The sequence below is a fragment of the Mycteria americana genome, chromosome 10 (genome assembly GCF_035582795.1).
Source record: "Mycteria americana isolate JAX WOST 10 ecotype Jacksonville Zoo and Gardens chromosome 10, USCA_MyAme_1.0, whole genome shotgun sequence".
Lineage (NCBI taxonomy): Eukaryota > Metazoa > Chordata > Aves > Ciconiiformes > Ciconiidae > Mycteria > Mycteria americana.
This window is the reverse complement of record NC_134374.1, coordinates 8,360,441-8,381,965: the sequence shown is the minus strand read 5'-3', so window position 1 is coordinate 8,381,965 and position 21,525 is coordinate 8,360,441.

The following is a 21,525-nucleotide window of genomic DNA, read 5'->3' as shown; positions in this document are numbered from 1 at the left end:
TCGTTCTGCCCCTTTTCATTCTGCAGGTTAATGTCATATATCCAGCCAGGGCTGTTCCACTCAGCGTCCGTCGTGGTCACTGTCTTTGCATCTCTAGAAAAAGCTGCTTTCAGTTCACTGTGATTTGGGGTGTCAGGTCACACCCCAGTTGACAACTGACCTGTAGCAGATGGATTAGAATGGTTGTACATTGCTAACAGTAATTACCTGTAATTAAAGTGCCTTCCTGGGACAGCAAGACCCTGACCTTGCAAACGATCATTGGCAGCCTTGATTTTAGTCCCGTGGCGTCAGCGAGGCCGCTGCGGCGTTGAAGTCGCACGTGCACGCGGCTCTGGAAGGAGGGCTCAGGTCTGGGGCAGAGGAGGACACCACCGAGCACGCGTGCTGTAGAAAGCTGCTATTTAGCCTCTGTGTTTCATCATGATAATATGTTACATAGGGGAGACATTGACCTAAGGTGCACCAGGATTGTCAAATTTATTGTGAACCATGTAATAATTAATGGTTTTCCCTAAATCCCTAGCTCTGGGCGTGGTGATGGTGGTGCATAATGACATGAAAGGTCAGTTTATATTTGCTTTTTCTTTAAGGAAAGGTTGTTTCTATCCTTTTGGTTGCATGGAAAAATCTTAAAATAGTTCCAAATATACCCTAAAAGAGTCAAAACCAGAAAGGAAATCAATTACATACATAATTTTTATTTTTTTAAAAGTATTTTTTTAATATTTTCATTATTTTTATGACCCTGTTCATGGGTTTTGACTGTTTGGAGTGGCTCTACTGAAGCACACAGCTACCATGAGTATGTCATCATATGGGTTTAGAAAGGATTAAAAACTGTGAGCAGCTTCTTGCAGTTTGGACTTGAAAGCCAACCAGGACAATGCCTCTTCCCAATTTTTCTACTTCAATGTTGTGTTAACAATAACAATAGTAATATAGTTGACAATTAGTTGATAATTTCTAGAAAGAAATTTGTTTGACTAATATAATCTCTCTTGCAGTTCAAATGCCATTCATAGTCTACTTGCGTTTTTGCAAATATTTCCTTTTTTAGAACAAGAACTGAACAAAGGGAGAAACATAAATGGTGTGGGGGTTCATCACAAGGGCTGGCTCTTGACGATTAAAAAGGACTTGTTTAATTGTGATTGAGCACAAATCCACGTGACATTTTTTATATGCCTTAAATGTCTTATCCCTTGTTGTAGCAGCTTAATTTGCACTCCCAAAGAACATGCAGCAAATATTTCCTGTTTCCTTAGAAAACGCTATTTTTGCGATCTCGTTCCTGTAAGCAAACTCATTTTGTGCAGTAGTCTCTCAAGGCAAATACAGCACAAGCAATACTTCCTCTAAGCAAATATCAGCATAATGCATTTATTTCTATTTCAATGCATTTTTTTCTATTTCAATAATATAAAATTCTGGCAGAGTCCTGTTTTATTCCATGCATGTTAAGTAAACAGCCTATTTTGATACCTTTTTTTGCAATACAAAAGCTTTGTGTACATTAGTGGCTTAAAACCTCATTGCACCCTTTTGAGACGGGAATACACGCAGGTGAGCGTTTCAGCCTTGCTTGGTTTGGTGGAGGGAGCGAGGGAGGAAAGGAAGGGAAACCTGTTCTGTTGTAAAAGTTCTCCTGATTTTTCATAATGAGAAATCATCTTCAAGCTAATGCTCATTTTTCCTTTTTAAAGAATTATTCTTAAGAATTCTGTTTTCTGCTCTGACTGCTTATCAAGGCACTAAATACCAAACACACTTTGTTCTTTAAAATTCTGGTTATAAGCAGTTTTGAAACCCATTTGTTTTGGGTAGGTGTTCTTGCACTGGTGTCTGGTGATTCAGTGGGACTTCTCTCCAGACAGACGTCTACTTATAGTACTTAAAATCTACTGGGAAAATGTGGACTTTTAGTTCAAAATGAGTATGTCATTAAGGGTCTGATGCAAAGCCCAGTACAAGCCATAAAAATGGCCTAAGTGAGAGACTGGATGAAAGCATGTATACTGGTAAAGAACCCATCTTGAAAGTACCAGCTTTCCCAATGTACAAAATCTGTGCCCATTTTGGGGACGTTAGTCCTTAGGATGTTGTATGAGCTCATACTGGGGCTGACGCACAGATGTAGCTGAAATTTTGAACTTTGCAGTATATTTATTCTGAAACAGGTTATGTTACATATGCATGTTATAGGGGGGCAAGAAAGGAAATTCCAGAGCTGACCATGTGCAGTGCTGATTGTGTCAAGGAGTTTTGTGGACCTGAAAGGTTTGTGTGCCGAGTCTTGTGCTGGAGCAGAGCGCAGTTTCATATTGCTAAGCAGCACTTCTGCTCAGTTTTCCTATTTTACATGACAGATCCGTGAACAAACCCAGCCTCTGCTTATCTTACAGGTAGGAGGGTCTCTGGAAAGGCCCGGCTCTTTGGGATGCCGGTACCCTGCCCTGGCCGAGCTTTCCCGCAGAGAAACGCAACAGGCTGTGCGGCGCCGGGGGTAAAACAGCATCTGTGGGGAAGTTGTGCCACCGTAGGTAACTCTGTCCTTCACTTCCATTCCCTGGAGTTTGTTCACTTGCAGGCTAATGTAACTGCGGCTCTTCTCATTAAGTGGAGAAACATCTACTTTTTTTTTGTACCTTGCAAACAGCTTCACCTCTGTGTTACCTTTCCTTGTGTGGTACCATGCTGCAGTGTAGCCTTTACTTAGGATACCCTGTCAGAACTGAAGAGAAATCCAGTTTTAAAATGTGATTTGGACTGCAAGAGGGCAGCAAACTCACTAATGTTCCAAAGAAACTTCTGTAGGAAAGAAGATTTATTGCCTGCTTGTTTTTAAAGGCATGCCAGGATGTGTTCCCAACAGGAGAGACTGTATTATTTCCTCTTACAACATAGTGCATTTTTAAAGCCAGTTAGCAGCAAACATGTATTTCTGATGGCTTCCTGCTGATGTGAAGGGAGTGTGCAGAGCATCCAGAGGGCAGGGATGGGACAGTGTGCAGAAGGGATATCAGGCAGTGTCATTTAACCAGCAACAGCACATTTCTGTCTGAAAACGGTAAACCTTTGCTAATTGCCTCTCTTTGGGAAGTCACCTTCTGCTCCGTGTTGTCTTCTGCTGTACGCTGGGTTACTGCATGTCTTGGAAGCCAGAGAACAGATTTCTCAGGATGCTTTTTGCCACAGGCACCGTATGTCTAGCCTAAATCCTCGGTTCAGCACGGCAAACCTGGAGCGACAGTGGTGGTGAGAGCAGCTGCATAGCATTTCCTCTTCTGTGATGGTTTTGTTCTGTTGTAGCACTGCCCTCAACCTAAACACATATGGCCACAAATATATGTATTGCAACCAGAGCAGTATGTATCAGTATACAATCAATGCCGTTTTACCTCAAGCACGTGTACATTCTCACCTGTTTCCTCTACTAACACTGATCAATACCAGTCTTGACGTACAGTTGGAGGTCTCAGGCTTCTAGGTCTGCTTTCCAGAAGGATTTTCCTTGTGCCTGCCAGGCTCTGCATGGTTACTTGGCTTTCTGGCCACTGGAATGAAATCAGCCCTAAATCCCACTGGTGGTCTCGGAGGAGTCTGGCTTGGGATCAGACTCCGCTTACCTCATGTCGAAGCGGGACTCCCTGGCCATGTTGTCTTAGTTCCTTACGTAGTCAGTGAAAGAAGATGAGGCACCTCAGGAAGGAGGTCCATGCTCTTCCTCGCCTGTTGTAGGATGGGGTGATTCATCTCTACAGATGCCTGTGTTCCTCCATTTCTACAGGGAAACCTCACCTCTAGTAACCAGCCCTTCTCACTACAGATATGAGTCTGGACCTTGCCCCAGTAACTGGGTGCAGACTCAAGCCCCTGCTGTCACTCGAGCCGTGGGTGGCTGCGTGCACTTTGCCATCCCACTCTGCCACTGGTACCCGGGATGAATGTGGCCCTACGAAAATTGTTGGCTTTGCTGTAAGCAATTAGTAACATCTTTCCCATGACTTGGGCCACATGATTTGTAAGCCTCTCAGAAAGTTCTCTGAAACATGAGCCAATTTCTCTTTTAAAACTGTTACTAAATTAAAAAAAAAAAAAAATCTTACAATGCTAGCAGTGCTGAACAAGATAGTATCAAAAATCTTTCATAGTTCTCACTGCCAAGCAATACAGATTTATACCTTACAGTGGAAAGGACACGGAGCCTCAGTTTGCAATTAAAACAGCTCAGCTTTTCATCAGTAAAAAATGGAGGTCCACAGTGCCAAATAAAATAAGGCCAGGTTCTTAGCTGGTTTAAACTGGATAAGCTCCATGTAGCTTCAGTTGACCTGCACTGAATTATACTTGCTGGACTTTGGTTGTTATGTGACTTTCTCTAACCAAGTAAGACATACAGCAGGCTTGCAAGGGATGTGTCTAAAGAGACGCAGACACATTGCTATTCTGCACCTGTTCAGTCCTAGATTCACAGTTCCTGCAGATGCATGTAGGATCCTGCTCATATACAGATTTACCAGGGTTTTTTTTTCCTTCGGAGTCTGCATTTATGTTTATGGCTTGCTGGTAGAGCATTTGCACTAATGGACAGGGGATTTTTATCTGTTCCTTTATTCTGGCATGCTGTAAACTGAAATTTTTAACACCCAGGAAACAAAACTGAGAGGCAGTTTGTTCTCGGTATAATATTTTTGTGTCAAGACAGTGGGAAGTAAATGGCATCTACAAGCACCGTGTGCTTCCCTTGGTGCTCCCAGTAATTTTAGCACTGCAGTTATGTAGCTGGGGAGGAAAGTTACAGAGACCCATTGGGGTAGCAAAAATTTGAATGAAAACCCCCAATGAAATAGTTGCTGGTGATTTTGTCATGCTTCCACATTTAGGTTCCTCTAACACTGAGCCAAATCATGAAGAAACGCCAAGAGCATTAATCACACTGCTATATACTTTTCAGCTATCTTTTGGCAGCTTCTTGAAAGTCACAGCTAAAAATACTGAAAACACTTTAGGCTTAATGGGATTTGAGTTAAGAAAAAGGATAGCATAGAAAGAAAAAGACTGAGAACAACGAGCTGTGTTATGGCTGTACTTACTGAGGTCCCAACGTAGGCAACAAGAGGACTGTTCATCCGCGTTAAAGGTGCACCTGATCTAAAGAGGAGGCATCCATTGTACTCTGAAAAGTTGTGTAGGTTTTGAGGGACTTTTCTCCCTTACTGGAATACGAATGAACAAACCTTTGTCACTTCAACCACGGCACAAAGGGAGGAAGCGCACCCAGAGACAGATCCCTAGCAGAGCAGTAACGCCTAAGGGTTATTGCAGAAGCACTGGTGTCTTGGGGCAAGCCCAAGGCTGTTTTAAAACCTCCTGAGGGCTTAAACAACCCCAAGTCCCCTCTTCTCCTGCTTTCCCCTCTGGGCTGGGTGCTCCAGGGCAGTGGGGAATCCTTGACCAGACCCACAGAGCCAGAGACACTGGTCCAGCTCAAGGGTGTCCGGTCTCCTTTCCCAGGCACGGAGGTTTACGCACTTGGGCAGCATCATCCTTAACACAAACCATCAGGGCTGCACATAGGCCACAAGCAAAGTGCCAGCTGATCACAAGAGACGCGCAGTGACTTGTAAGGATGGGAGGCAATCAGCATCTCCTGGACTCAGAATACCTCCCATTATTTTAAGCTTAATAGCCCAAACCTTAGACTTGAATCAGCAGTTCGTTTTAGGATACAGACCATAAAAGCTTAAACAGAGATCAGCAAGTAAATCAATTTTTTTCCCACCTCTGCCTACTATTTTAGTGTTTTGTGCTCATGCAGACATTAAAAGACTGAAAGTTGAGAAAAGCATAGGAGTAGCTGGCTGCAGTAATAAAATGCCTTTCTTCACTGATTTTACAGGCTGCTGTAAAGTTGTCCCCATGTGACTGTATTTACTCACTTCCAAGTCACGTTTTTCTCTATCGCTGAACAGGACTGGCCAGAAATAAAACCTTTACTAAGCTGTTGTTCCTTCCTCCACTTGATGCAGAAGCATGGACTCTCCAGCACCCAGAATTCAAACTCATGGTGATGTTTGGATGCTTTGTGTGTCTATCGCTTCTGGAGTTTACTGCGTGCTGTAGGGTTGTTATTTTACACCTGTTATTAGGCATGGGCTATAATGGCCTGGGTTTAAGGTACCTGGATAAAAATGTGAAAGCACAGGCTGTAAATCCAAGCAATATTGTACCTATTGAATCCTGATATCAAAATTCTTCCTGCAGTTGCAGAATCCAGTTTGCGCTGATTAATTTGATGCTGAAACCCCCAAATGGATTCTGAGCATCCCAGTCAAGTTACAGCAATAACACCATGCTCTTACTGATCTCAACAGGCTTTAGTATTATTGCCATTGACGGGAGCTGAGATATAGCAAAGTTAAGTAATTTCTATGGCACTACATGAAATTAACGGTAGGGTCAGGAGTAAGACTCTGGCTATTTGCCTTCAAAGCCAGTGCTCCATTTTATAGCCTAAAGGCACTGCTGAAAAGAGTAAGCCAAGGAGCTGAAGGCCATCGGCAGAGCTGTCTCTGTTTCCTCAGTTCTCGGTTTACCCGGGCTGGAGGAAACACACAGCTGCCACTAAACTTATCTCAGCTAACTGGGATCAGTAGAGCGATTCTGGTTTACTGCAGCTGGAAATCAGCATTTACAGTGGGAAAGCACATACTCCAATGCAAATATTCCCATGTCCTGAGCTCTTAATGTCCCTCTTTTCAAAAAAATACTTTAATCCCATTGTATAGAGGCTCAGGCTTGCAGAGGCATTTGAGGATCGCCCAGGAGCAGCATGTTGTTGGGCAGACCAACGGGTTTCATCTCAGGGCAGGAACTTGTGAAGGAGTTAGTGGTGCTGTTGGGGACAAATCGGACTTTGGGGCAAGGTGCTTCACCTTGCGTCCTTCATCTCTCCATCTTTAAAATAGGGACAGTCATGTAAAACAGTTTGCATGTAGCAGGCAAACACTAGAAACTGAGTGCGTGTGTGAAAGCGCGACTAGTCTTGCTTCAGCCTTCTCTCTTGTAGAAGTTGAAAACTGCGGGAGGTGCCGCATCCAGAGCTGGTCAGGACAGCACGTACTGGGGATAGCTGCGTGTTGCTCTCGATGCCCTTTTCTCGCCTAGGTGCTAAATCCTTTCAGGGCTGCACTGTTTTTTTTCCTAACGTGGCACTGGTGCATTGTAGACTGCCATGGCCCAAATGAGCAAGGTAGGGGCATTCCCCAGGTCTCTGGAGCCTCTTGATTTCTCTCCCTGACTAAGATCTGTCACTGTACCTTGTGTCTCTCTTCTTGGTGACTGTGCCTCGATGTGAGGGGACGGAGACCGGTGGGGCACCGAGGGGGATGGAGAGCAGCGTCATGGGTCTAGATGACATTGAAGAGGTAAACAGCAGGGATGTAGGAATCCCCATAAACTGGAATTGCTGGGAATGTACCTTCAAATCCTAACTGGGAGCTTAATTTTTGCTGGCTTGGGTTTGAACAGGGGCTTGGGTGGGGTTCGCTCTTCCTTATCTGCCCGAGTTGCAGACTGGAATACCCCTCGGCCCCCAGCATCCCTCTCCGTTACCCCTCAGGCATGGACCGAGGCGAGAGGGATGGGTTTTGTTTCAGAAGCAGGCAGCTCTGCCATCCCGAGAGGAGACGCCTGGGAGCCATGAGCAGGCCGGTGGCTCCCGAGGTGCTGCTGGGCATGGTCCAGCTGCGGGGCTGCTCCGTGCCATGGGGCTGCCTCCTGCAGAGCACTGGGGCTAAGGCTACACCTGCTCTCCTAACAGCTTACACCTCTCCCAACACCTTACACCTCTCCCAACACCTTACACCTCTCCCAACACCTTACACCTCGCCTAACACCTTACACCTCTCCCAACACCTTACACCTCTCCTAACACCTTACACCTCACCTAACACCTTACACCTCACCTAACACCTTACACCTCTCCCAACACCTTACACCTCTCCTAACACCTTACACCTCACCTAACACCTTACACCTCTCCCAACACCTTACACCTCGCCTAACACCTTACACCTCTCCCAACACCTTACACCTTGCCTAACACCTTACACCTCTCCCAACACCTTACACCTCGCCTAACACCTTACACCTCTCCCAACACCTTACACCTCTCCTAACACCTTGCCTTTCTGAGGCGGGTCCTGTCCAGGCTGTGCCAAGGGTGGGACTAGTTACCTCGTCTTTACAAGCCAAAATATAAAATAACGAAACACTATAGCTGGCAAAATTGAAAGGATCTCCAGCCTGCCTGCCTCCCAAACCCAAACTGTGCCGTGCCGTGCCGTGCCGTGCCCTGCCCTGCCCTGCCCTGCCCTGCCCTGCCCCGCCCCGCCCCGCCCCGCCCCGCCCCGCCCCGCCCCGCCCCACCTGCCCCACCTGCCCCAGCCCCAGCCCCAGCCCCAGCCCCAGCCCCAGCCCCAGCCCGCCCCGGCTCCTGCTCTCGCCGCTCCCTTTTCCGGGCCGGGTTTTCCACGGTGCTGCCGCCCGGGACAGGCAAGGCCCCGCCCCGGCCCGCCCCGGGCCCGCCCCCGAGGGGATAGCCCCGCCCCCGAGGGGATAGCCCCGCCCCGGCCGGCCGCCCCGCGCCGCCGAGGGCAGGTAAGGGCCGCCGGGCTTCGTCGGTCCCGGGCGCGGTCCCGGCGTCCGTGGGGGCGGGAGCGCAGCCCCGGGCCGGGCCCGGCAGAGGCGGCGGGTGCGAGCGCCCCGGGGCCGTGCGCGGGCGCTCGGGCGTCGCGGGCTCGGCCGCGGGACAGGGTCCGCCCGCACCTCCCGGCGGGGCGGCCCCGGCCGCCGCCGTCCGGCGAGAGAGGCGAGGTGGCCGCTGAGGTACCGCTTCCGTCGCTCCCTCCCGCCGCGGCGGCCGCGCTCCAGCGGTGGGGGGGAGCCGCAGGGGCGAGAGCCGTGCCCGGGGTGCCCGCGGTTCCCCGGAGCGGTCCGGGGCGTCCCCTCCAGGCGCGGGTCAGCGGCCTGCCGTCGGTGGGACCTGAGCACGCGTGGCCCTGCAGCAGCGGCGGCGTGGGGCACTGCCGAAGCGGGCGGGAGCGTCAGGTGGAGGAGCCGAGCGCAGAGCCGCAGGCAGCGGTTGCGGGGAACGCGGTTCCCGGTTGCGGGAACGCGGCGGCAGGTGCCCGCGCGCTGCAGCAGTGCCTCTCCCGTGAGGAACGCGTCTCGCACGGCGGCCGTGCGGCCGGGGCCGGCGGCAGTGCCGCGGGCGGGGGGTGCCTGTGCCTTTCCCTGCCCTCCGGGCTGGGGCTGGGGCCCTGCCTCGGCTTGGGGCACCCCGCTCGTGCGCCTGGTCAGGACTTCGGGCCATTCCCTAAATAAAAAGCGTATTTTGACCTGCGTTGGTCAGTTGTGTTATCGAGGCCTTTTGCAGTGGGTCGTAGGGTGGTTTTGTGGCCTCTATTGAAAATAAGTTTGTGGGGCTGCTGGTTTTCAGAGGAGAGATAGCAGACCAGAGGTGCAGCTATGATGTAGAGACAATCTGACATGAAAAACTTGAAAAAAGAGGAGAACCCTACAAAATAAGGGGTGCTTCTGATGCTTTATAGCGTACTTTTTGTTATTGCTTCCCCACTTCATATCATAAGTTACTTGTGAAAACCTGGAACATGAAGTGTCACTTCCCGGTGATTTCTCCTGCTGTTTCGCCTGTATTTCCATAGCCCCCCCCTCCATCCTGGTTTTATTTACTTCCTTATTCATGCTTCATTGTTGTAAATAGTTGGTGTGGCAACAAGAGCAGCATTTATTAATTTCTTCTCCCTTTGCAGCCAGCTCTCTGGTGTGATCGATGCCGTTGTATAAGCTATGGTAACCTGTGGCCACTGCTATTTGGTTTCTTATGTCTTTCTTCAATTTCTTTGGCAGTGAATAATTTTTAAATAAAATAGTTTGCAATGGAGCTTACCCTCCCCAGCGATGTTATAGACCATTCTGTGCCCCCTGCCTCTCTGCCCCCAGGGCAGACCACAGGGTATGGGCAGGACGGTGGAGATGTACTGTCCTACCACTGTGAAACTCCTGTGAGGGTGTCAGCAGGCAAGGATCCGTTGGGGATGAGAGCTGAACCCATCTCCTTTACCCTTCCCTCCTCTCTCTCCCTCCCTGTTTCACCTTTGGGAGAATATCCGAGAAGCTCCACGTGGGGACCCAAGTTTCTGCTCTCCTGCACAATTCTGTAATTGAAGCGCAAACTTGTGTTTTTCCTCCTGAACTCATAAATCATGTCCCTTTAATGGGCCTCCGTCACTGGGAAAGAGGCAGCCCTTGCCACAGTATGGCACAACGTGGACAAAGTGTTTATTGTACGGCAGGCTCGCTTTGATTACATTTAAATCAATACTGTTATCTACACTTCAGAGATGTAGTGGGGGAGAAAGAACAATAATAAATGTTTGCAACAAAGTTGAAAGTCGGCTGTCCTGGGGTGTCAACAGGCAGCAAAGCCCGAGAGAAATGAGTGCCTACTAGTGACTCTTGAATGAAAATCAAGTGACCTTTTTGCACGTTAAACCTAATGGTACAGTTCATCTTGGAGGGAGAAAACGGGCGGGATTGGGACAGCGGTTCAGGGAAGCTCACCCACGGAGGATGTTGTATGCTGCCGGCAACTGCTCTGGGTGTCTGCCTAAGCTTGCCTCACTTCAGCAGGTTCAGCCCAAGCTGTTGCCTTCTCGCAGATGTGCAGCTCACCGGGCTGGACGTAGCGCTGCAAAGCAGAGCAGTCAGTAGCGTGGAGCGTCGCTGGGCAGACATCTTAACCCTCTGCAGTACAATGTGCCTTTTACACGACAGTATCATCATACAGTTATATCTGGGCAGAATTATCGTTGTCGCTGCTCATATAAAAGCTCCAAACCTTATTCGGCTTGAGCACCTAGAAATAAAACTACATGGTTCAACAGTACAGGTGATCTTGTTATTCTAATGCAAAAAGTCTGTCTTCCCCACCCCCCTGCAAGATTTGCTAAGTATTCATGGAGCTGCACAGATGGAAGAAACACCTTGTCTGCACAAGAAAATGGTATCAGATGATCATCTGAAATGGATTTTATTTTTAGTGAGTTAATTAAATGGGTGCAATCTGCATTTGGATTTCTCACTTGAGTTTACCTAAACTTTATCTTGAGCTAAACTAAATGACAGTCCATGTCCACATGTGGATTTGTGCTAGTTTAAGCACATCTGTTTATAGCCATGCCTGTAGTTAATTAACCTACTGTAACTTTCTCCTATAGAGAAAACCTAATATGAGAACTGTGCCTTTGTGATGAAATTAGTGTGGCATCTGATTTATTTACGTAATTATATTCCTTGTGAATTCAGAGTGCCCGTCTGTGGCAGCATTAGCCTCCTCACGTCTGTGGGTGTTGTACATCACCCTTCACTGGGAAGACTTAACTACGAGATCTTTCACCTAACTGTGAGCGCTGCTGCGGACAGGCAGGGGAAGCGAGTGCTTCTTTTTTCTTATTGTAGGTAACAAGTGCTGCAGCGATACCTCCTGTCCCACTCAAGTCATCCAGCTCCTAGAGCACGTACATGGCTCCAATAACTGAATTCATGACTGAGTCCGTGTTTGCATTGGAAAGTTGCATTACTCCTGGAAGAAAAGTGGCCAGTTTATTAAAAAATAATCCCATGTATGAATTTTTTTTTTTCATGGAACAAGATCTGTGACAGAAGGTGAAGTCTCAGCTTCAGTCATGGGATTACTGTCCCTGGAGTTTCCTTTCACTGTCTCTCAGGGTGACAAAGTAAACCGGCTTTATTTAAAATTGTAGTGTAGTGCATTTCTGTACTCGAACCAGGCGCAGCACAGACCAATACAGGCTTCAGCACATGCTTGGAAATTAGAAGAGAAGAAGGTGGGGATCCCTGTCGTGGTTTAACCCCAGCCGGCAACTAAATGCAGAACATAGCCCCATACTAGCTACTATAAAGAAAATTAACTCTATCCCAGCCAAAACCAGCACAATCCCAAATCAGGCATGGACTTGAGCTTCATTTTTCTCCCCTTTTATAATGTGGGGGCTGATCCCAGCCTCTGGACGTAGCCCCTCTGTGTTTTGGCACCACAAACTAGAAATTGCAGATCAGGAGATTATTTCTTAGAAGGTTGTTTCCAAAACTTTCTTTTTCCCAGATGCTGGAGGGAATTATACCTTCCAAATATACCTCATTTTAAGCAATGATGAGATGTACCCTGTTGTTTTGCAGTTACCTTCATTCCATTTTTGAGTTATTTCAGAATCATCCAGGCGTGGCTGAGGCTTAAAAATAATCGTTGAGCAGAAGGAAAGATCCCTCTGAATGCGACGTTTCCTCTACAAACAGCACTGGTTTCCCATGGGTTTTAGCACCGTGCTCCGCCTCGTGCCATCGGTACAAAGGAATTGGGCCCCACGTATTTTTGACTTCGGAGCTCCCACCGTGTTAGAAAACCAGGCGCTTTTTTGTTGGGTTTTTTTTTCCCAACAAAATAGCTTCTGATTCTGAGGGCTCCTAACCCGCTCCAGATGGCTGGGCAGGCGTTGCAAGCTCAGTATTACTGGGGCATAACAAGCAGGGTCAGGAAAGCAATTTATGGTGTGTCACCACTGGAGGCAAACATGGAGAAATTACATTTGGAAGGAAGCAAAGTTGAGGTCAGCAAATATTTTTCAGGGTCAAAAATAAAAGCCAGAAGTTCTCATGGGTGGTTGCTTTTTTCTTCATCTTCCAGTCCTGCAGTTTCTTTGTTTGAACTCGGCCAAAACTTATCTTCCATCTCCCTTTTTCATATTGAAAATATCCAGGTTCTGAGGATGAGTAAGTGACAAATGGGGACAGGGAGATGATTAGTCTAAATACGTAACCTTCACCTGCAGTGGTCTAGCTGTAAGCTGCTCATTTCTCACTTTCAGCTACCCTCTATTTATTTGTTGCCTTTTCAAGTATAACAGCTGAGAAGACGCTTTTAGGAGTAACCTTCATACACATGGCATCTAAAAAGGCTGCTAGCAGGGCAGCTGTGTTCTTTAAAGCTGATATAAAGTGACTTTTCTCCCTTGGCTGCGAGGGAAGCCTGGACACCAGGATATTTCTCTGAAGGAAACATCAGTGCAGCAGAAACGCGGCACAACTTGCATGAGGAGCTCTAAACTGGCTCACAGCTAAGCCGTGGGGACGAAGGCTTGTTACAAACTAATAAACAGGGAATTGCAAATTCTTTTAAAACCCCGTTTTCTTGAGGACGTAGGTGCAGATTTCGCACAAAGCTCAGCGCCAGCCTCTGCCCCCCCGAAGCCAAGCGCATTTAGTGGTGGGGGGGGAGCGCTGCCCCCTCGCCTCCACCAAAACCCCCTGCCTGCGCCGGGGTGGACAGAGGCAGCGCGGGCCTGGCCGGGTGACAGGCACAGCAAGGTCTCTGCACGGCTGGCATCCTCTCTTGCAGCTGGGACACGGCCGTCCTTGTTTGGTGGGATATTAGAGGATTTCTCAGTGTCCCAGGCGGCTGTGCTTGTTTATTTGTGTTCTGGCAATCTGCAGAATTACGATGAACTACATCCTGCAAGATCTGCAAATAGTCCCCACCTACGAAATAAACAGAAGTCTCAAATATTTAAACTAAAGCATTGGATTATCAGTTTATTACCAGTAAAGGGCTTTGTTGACCTTAAGGAGTCTGAGTCACACTTCTCCTCTGATGGGGTTTTTTTTTTGGCGATGCTGGCTCTAGGAAATAATGGTTAGGACTGTGAAGCTCAGTCTTTTGTTTACCCTAGGTAGGATGGTTCACTTAATTAAAAATGGATAAAAGGAAGTAAACTGCATGTAGTGCAAATTCCACCCATGCAGTTCCTTGCTAGAAGGAGATGGGTAGAGTTCAGTGCAGGTTATTACTCATGTGACGGTTACATTGCATTGGGTAGAAATGCATAAGGGAGAAAAATCATTACGCATCATTTTTTACAAAAGGAAACTGAAGCCTTGACAAAACCTTCTGTAATATTGTGGGTCTTGTACCTTCTTCGGAAGCAGTGGTATTTCTGAGGCTGAGTGAAAACAAGCAGAGTTCACCCCCTTCTAATGTGGTCAGTGGAGCATTTCCTCGGTTATGCATTCCGCACATGCACTGAATAGGGGAGTTTACTCATTTTTTTGGCTTAGCATCGTATTGTTGTTCTAAAATATCTTCTACTGGCTGCTCCCAAGGGGCTGGGCTAGAGACCTTATTGCTCTGATAAATTCCTGCAATTCCTATGTGCCTAAGAGCATCTCAGGGCCATTCTTGATCAATGGACGTCCTTCACTAAAGCTGCCCAGGGGGAAAAAGATTTTAATAAAACAGCTGAGATCCTCCATCGTGCTGGACATTATTGGAAAGCGTAATGTGAGACAGTGACTAAAACTGAGAGAAACCACCCAAGGCTGGGCTCACAATGAACCGAGCAGTGGTTTTTGTTCTGGGATGCAGATTGGAGTGAAAAGCCATGGCCAGGGTCAGAGCTGCTGAGTCCCAGCCTGCCCCTCGGGCCCTGCCGAACCTGCCCTCGGTGGTGGGTACCGGTAGGCACCAGCTGCTCGTTGTTGTGTCTGAGGTGGGAATGGCACGTCGTGTCATGTACAGCCCTCGCCGAATAGAGAAAAATCTGTGTAAAGTCTGTGATTAGTTAGTCTTGGGTAATTTTAGCATTTGGAGATGAGTGAGACTAAACCAGCCTGGTATTGCCAGAATTTGGCCTGGACGTTCCCTGTGTGATGGTAACAGATGCGTTTATACACGGACTGCTCTGGGAGACCACAATTGCCTGCTTTGTTTGAAGTTATTCTTTATCTTATCAGCTGCCTCTCATTCGAAGGCCATTTCTGTATGACTTAGTTGCTTAGGAGTTTTTTGGGTAGGAACAGTAGACCTCTATTCTCTCCTTTCACTGGGACGAGTCAGACAAAATATCATTGCAGACAGTGCAGCCACAGCATTTTTAGTGGAATAGCTTTTCAGAAAGCAATTATATTAAATATATTCTCTGTTCTCCTAGCTCACAGCTGCTCTTGGTCTGCGAAGGACAAGACAGTTCATAGCTACAAGTGGCATATTGCAAATTAAGAGAAAATGGCGCACCTTGGAAGAGCTCTCATGTTGCTGTGGAGCTTTGCTTCGCAATGGCTAACCAAAAGGCAGGTATTTTATTATTTATTTCATGACAGTGAGAGGGGAGATGTGAGCACAGAGAGGGAGAAAGAGGGTTAGTGGTGTGACTGCGGCCAGAGGCGGAATGTACCTGGGTGGGTACGTCCGCTCTCCAGCCATGTGCCTTGTCAGCGGGACAGCCCTCAGCTGCCTTAGGAGCACCTGAATTTCAGTGTGAAGGTTACACACTGACTGCACTCGCTGTTATCCAGCAATTTGATGCTTGAAGAGCCATGTTTTTGGGCTTGTGCAATACCGTTCCTATCTGTATTCTTGCACCTTGAGGGCTTGTCCGTGCGTAAAAGGGAGCACTGACATCAGTCGAGCTGCCACAGGTCTAAGTGAGACTCGCACATCCGGCTCCCTTCTGCCGCGGCAGCCCCATCGGCTCGCGGCTTCCCAGCCCAGGACTGCCGTTTCTCTCGGTGACTGCGGCTGGTGCAGGCTGCAACCAACGGCAAGCTCCTGCGCTGGGTAGAATCTGGGATTGCACCACTCCCTGTCTGGCTGCAGCCGCAGCACCGGACTCAGGGCAGGGACACACAGTCCAGCGCCCAGGGACAGGAGGTTTTATGCTGGTTTTCAGCCCATTCCTCCCAAAGAGAAAGACCGTCCTATAGTTTGCTTTCTATTTCTTCTCTGCTGGTAAAGGAGGTCAATCAAATGTCATAACATTATGCCTATGAGCATTATAATGGCTGTCAGTGTTTTGCCTGTAAAATAGTGATGGCAATACCTCTGCATATTTCATGGTACTGACAGCAGAAGAAATAAGATGGGAGGAAGAGTGGGGCTGGATCCTCCAGCATGAGGCAGGGAGAGGCACAAGGCTAATCACGGACTCTGTACAGGTATGGCAGTTTTGACACTAAGTCTTTCTGGTACTGTTAACTACAGCTTATATTGGGAACTGCAGTATGACTGTGGGTGCCAGGACCACATCCATCATTCTTAATACAATGCTACTCTTGCTTTTGACCTGCCCTACAAGAGCTGTCTTGACTAATAAGGGCATTGGGAAGTGTCCACACATTGTAAAGCAAAAGGAGGTTATTTCCTTACATTGTGAAAGGATATGTGTTAAAGAGGTATGGACAGAGGCAAGCCGCCTTTCCAGCTTGCTGCTATTTTCATCTGGCTATGAATAGCCTGGTGAGATCAGTATTATCTGTTCTGGGTTTTGTTAAGTTTTGGGTAGAGATGTTTTCATATCTTTATTACATGGACCTATGTGCAGCTCCAGGTCTCAAAGGGTGAGGTGAGTCTGGATGGTCCTACACTGACCTGGGTGATGAAATCGGGGCGTTAAACACTGTCATCATTCGTGGGTCCTGACTACCAAATTGGCAGGTTAAAGTTCTTAAATTCATCCTCTTCCTCTGCATGCAAAGCAGCTTCTAGTCAATGAAATCTGCTTGGCCCATGGTGGATATTATTAATCTATGCATATCTCAGTGCTGAGGAAGACGTGCAGCATTGGGAAGGAAAGGTACACGCTGAGAAATCAGAACTGAGACTGGAATGCCCCGCAGATGGTCTATAGATAACGCGTCTGTGGGCAGATGACAGCAAGAGCACTGAGCTGGTACTGTGCATCTGAGCAGTTTGTGCTCGGGTTAGTTATGGAGAGCATTAACATAGTTCTGTTTTGAGCTGGAGCTGAGTTAAACCTCCCAGAAATAAACTGAAAATGCAGCACAAAGAAGGCGGCAGCCCCTTCAGCATCTGCCTTTCCAAAAGGGGCTGTTTCATGCTTGCTAGGCTAAGCAAGCATTTAATTTTCACCTGATAAAACTATTTGAAGGAGAGTTACTTAAAAAAACCAAACAACTCTCTGAACAACACCCTTCTCCACTGTAATAAAAAGAAAAAACTTGAAGAGAGAGGATATATTAATTCAGACGAGAGGTCTGTAACATAACTTCTTTCATAAATAGCTCTTACTGCTGCAGAAACCCTACATGGGATTAGTCAAACTATTTATTTTGGAAAGCGCTCCAGAACTACACCTTCTCGAGCTTTTCCTTGAGGGTGCAGCTGCATGCCCGTGACCTGTGCGGCCCGCAGGCTCTGAGTGAGAGGAGGCAGGACCGTCGGCACAGGTAATTCAGTTGGGTTTGATCACATGTGTGGGGACACGCTGCAAAGCACCGCGGAACGAGGAAATGAGCATTGTCCAGGCTGCGGGCTGTCTGAACGCCCTTGCACTCGGTGTGCCCCAACCCAGGTGCGCTCCCTGCGAGAGGATGTTGCATTCCGCTGAGGGAAGGTTGGTGTTTATTTGCCCCTTCGCTTTAGGGGTTGGATATTGGGTTGGTGCTAGGGGAATGCGTGTCATACCGCTGCTTGATGCTTTGCTGAAGAGAAGGGAGCAGTTTTGGACAGGTCACAAATTTCCATGTCTCGGCTGGTGTAAATGGGTCTCCCCGGACCTGTGCTCAGCACCTGGCCTTTCTCTGGCTATGTGGGACTGCTGTTCTCCCCGAGTGGCATTGCTCTTTGCTGGTGCACAGTCCAAGCAGCTAACAAAGGGGAGGTTTATTCCTTTTATTAGTATAGCTCTTAGCTTTTCTGCAGGTGATCAGATCTCTCCTCTCTCCAAGGGGTCGGCAGAGCCGTTAGCTGTGCCCCATGTGAAGGCCGGCATTGCAGAGCTGCGCCAGGCACAGCTTACACCACCTCTCCTGGCACTGCAAAACCAGTCTCGCAGGTGAAGATACCAGGGGTTGCAGCTGTTGGGAAAAGCCTTTTTGCACCTAAACGCTGCTAAGCGGTTCTGTAGTCAGCTAGATGTGGGGCAGAGAAGGGTGTGAGGAATGATCGAAGCTCCCCGAGTAACAGCTGGAATGAGCAAACAACAAACTTCCTTCCTCTGGAAGGGAAACTGGCTGTGACACAGGTCTGCAAAATGTGCAACATGGAGTAGGTGAACGCAGAGTAATCCTCACTAAGTTTTCTAATGAAACGCTTGGGGATATCAAATGAAGCATGCAAGTGGCAGGTCAAAACAAAACAAGGGCAGATACTTTTTCATTTAAAGCGTGGTGAGGCTGTGGGACCGTGGGGATTTGAGGATATTGCAAACGCTTAAAATTAATATGAGTTCAGAAAGTAATTAGAAAAATCTGTGAAATGCAGAGACATTGCTCCTGCTTCGGGGAGTCCCTGCCCTGTACCGTGCAGGAAGCTGGAGCGCCGGCTGGCTCGCTGTACGCTCTCTAGCCCTCTGCTGTTAGCCCTTGTTGAAGGTAAACTAGTGCGTTACAGGGACCTTCAGTCTAGCCTTGTATGGCCTTTCCTGTATTTTTAAACTGGACACTGAAAATCCGTTGGGAGACAAGAAGCACGGATCCCAGCATGCTCTTTTAACAGAACAGGCCTCGCTTCTCCACCCGTGCTTGGGCTCTGGGTTTGACAAGCTGCACGGTGGTGTAACGCACCATCACGCATCTTCTCCGGTGACCAGAGCATTTGCTTCTTCTTGGGGTGGCGGCCACAAGAAATCAAAAGCTATCACAGTAAGAGATGCAGCCAGTTATGCCACGTGATAGGTCATGCATCTGCTTGTCTCCACACCCCCTCCACACCCAGCATTTGTCAACACGCCTGGGCGTGCGAGTCGATCTCTGTGATGTTCTCTTCCCAAAAAAGCAGTTAGAGGGAAGAAAGTCCTTTGAATGTTCAGTGTTCTCCTCTGCTCAGATTTACGGTCTTTCCTGTAGCCGTGATAATCCATTTTGCTCATCTGCTTTGTCGTGACAAGCGGCAGGACCCGGCCGGGCTGCTCCCCCTGCACCGGGGCATCGTGGTGCTGCAGCGCCTGAGAGCAACCCGGGTTTGCTCTGCACAGTTCGCACCAGCCTTTAAGCAGATGCTGGTAATCCGGACACAAACAATTTGCTCTTTCATGACGCTCTGTTTTGCTCCTCTTGCCAGAGAGTAATCCTGACTTAGGAGGGGTCTCCCACCGGCCCGGGGGAAGGAGAGTGCAACTTCCTTCTTGCTTGTGACAGTTTGTCCAAAACCAGTTTCCATCAGCGGGCTAATAAAGGCGCTTGCACTTAAGAGGTCCCAGTCTAGAGTAAAATCTGCCCCAGCGCTGCCCGATGACTCCCATCATTGCCCTACAAACTTGCAAGGCTTTTGTGTTTCCCTTGGCGAGGCAAGGCGAGGGCTGGGCAGGACGCACAGAAAGTGGCCCCGTCTGTGTGAGACCCACGGGGGTCCTGGCTTTCTTACAGATCTGTCGATTTAGGCGTTGGTACTGCATCATCCCTGTGGTCTCCGAACTGTTTATTAACAAGGCTTTGAGAGGGGAGAGGATTATGTGCAATCTAACAAAGCAATCAAAGCTGCGTGGTGCTGCTTAAGGAGCGTAAGCGTGAGCTCTAGGATTAAGCAATCTGGGGGAGCGGGCGATGGTGAGGTACAGCGCAGTGTGCCTGCATGATAACATACTGTACACGTCAGTTGATTTTTATCCTTAATCTATTGTGCTTGCAGACCCAAGTAAACCAATAACACGCTCCCCCTTATCGCTGTGTACCTGAGCGGTTAATGGTGGGGTTCTCCTGTTTCAAGCCTCTGCAGCGGCCGAGACGCGCCAGCGTGGTGCACCCATCGGAGGCTGCGAGGGCTCAGGTCGCAGCAGGGACAGCCCCGTGGCGCGTATGGAGATCATTTCCCAGCCTTGTTTACTCTGGCAGGCCTGGGTCAACAGCTTTGCAGCTCCTGAGACTGCCAGCAAAACTTCCAGGTAGAGCGGTCTCCAGACCAGCTCACTTTCCCAGAGCAAGGGCATTAAGTGGTTTGATTTTTAACTATTTAAAACAAAAGAAGGAGTTGGCTGTTTGGTTTCAGTTAACCTTGTCCTTCTAGTGTAACTATTCCAGTAAGATAAAACAGGGAAAAAAGGCTATTTACAAAGAAGTAGCCTTTATTCTTTTTCTAATTGACTACCATACTAACAAATGTTTGCTGAAAATGTTTTCTGAAGTACTTTCAGCCCACATGTCATGGGTTTGTTAAAAATAAATAGAAGTTCTAGAGAAGCAAATACTGTGAAAACTGTGTCCCTAGATACTTTTTTAAAAATAAAATCTGTCCCAGAAATTTCTGTAAATGTCTTTGTAGAAGTAGGATTGTACCTGAGAGCCAGAGGGAGTAGATGGTTGGAACCAAGCATGGAGGAGCTGTGCCAAGCTGGATGAAATGTAGGCTTAAACAGTAGAGATTCATCAGGATTTTTTATTACTCTTTCTGTTTTAACTATTTAGAGTGGTATCGATCATTTCTCAGGTGATAAAGGCTACAATTGTAGTGTGACAAGCACAGCCATGCTTGCCTCAAAGAAATACGAAATGTTGTTTCCGTCCCTCCAAAAATTATTTTCAAATAATTAGACTTTTTATGACAATGCCCATTCCTTTTACGAGCCTTTTTATGCGGTTCTGTGGTATTTCTTTGTAAGCATTAAGGTCAGATGCCTATTCTTTCTTCTAACATGTTGTTACACCATTATGAAAAAGGCAAACATTTGGGAATGTGTCATCCATAAAATAATGTAAATCTGTGAAATGATGTCAAATGAGCAAAGTTCAGCTGAAATACTTGTGCTCGACTTTGGGTATGCCAGTTGAAGGAAGAGGTGCACCATGTGGAGACAGTCCAAAGAAGAGCGACAAAAATGATAAAGACCCCAGCTCTGAGGAACCTGAAGGAGCTGGGGTTGGTTAATGTGGAGGCTGAAGTGTAAAACCCTGCGAGGATGGCTGCGAAGGGAGGATGCCCATGGCGGACAGGACGGGCTGACGTCTACCAGGGAGATCTGGGGTAGACCATAGGAAGAAGTCGCTTGCTGCCAGTTAGCTAAGTACTGAAATAGGTGGCCCTGGGAGGGCTGCGGTTGCCATCCTCAAAGGGGCAGATTAGACAGACAGAGAGTAGGGATAATACAAGCCTTGAGGTTAGGGAATGGGCCTGATGACCTTCAGATCATGTTTGCCACGAGAGCTGGGATTTATTCATTTTTAATGACCTGACTCCCAAGGCTGTGACTTTGGGAGAAAAAGCCAAATATGATGAAACCCACAGTCACCTGACGGGCTTGGAAACAGTGGAAAAATCCCATCTGGTGAGCTAGAAACTGCCTACATGGACGCGAGCAGAACTTCTGCTCCCTCGGAGGTATGCCTTATTGCCCTCAAGTTGGCCAGGAGAGAGGAAAGGAATAAACTAGCAAAGCAACACACGATTTACTCTTCCTCCACACCCTGCAGCCT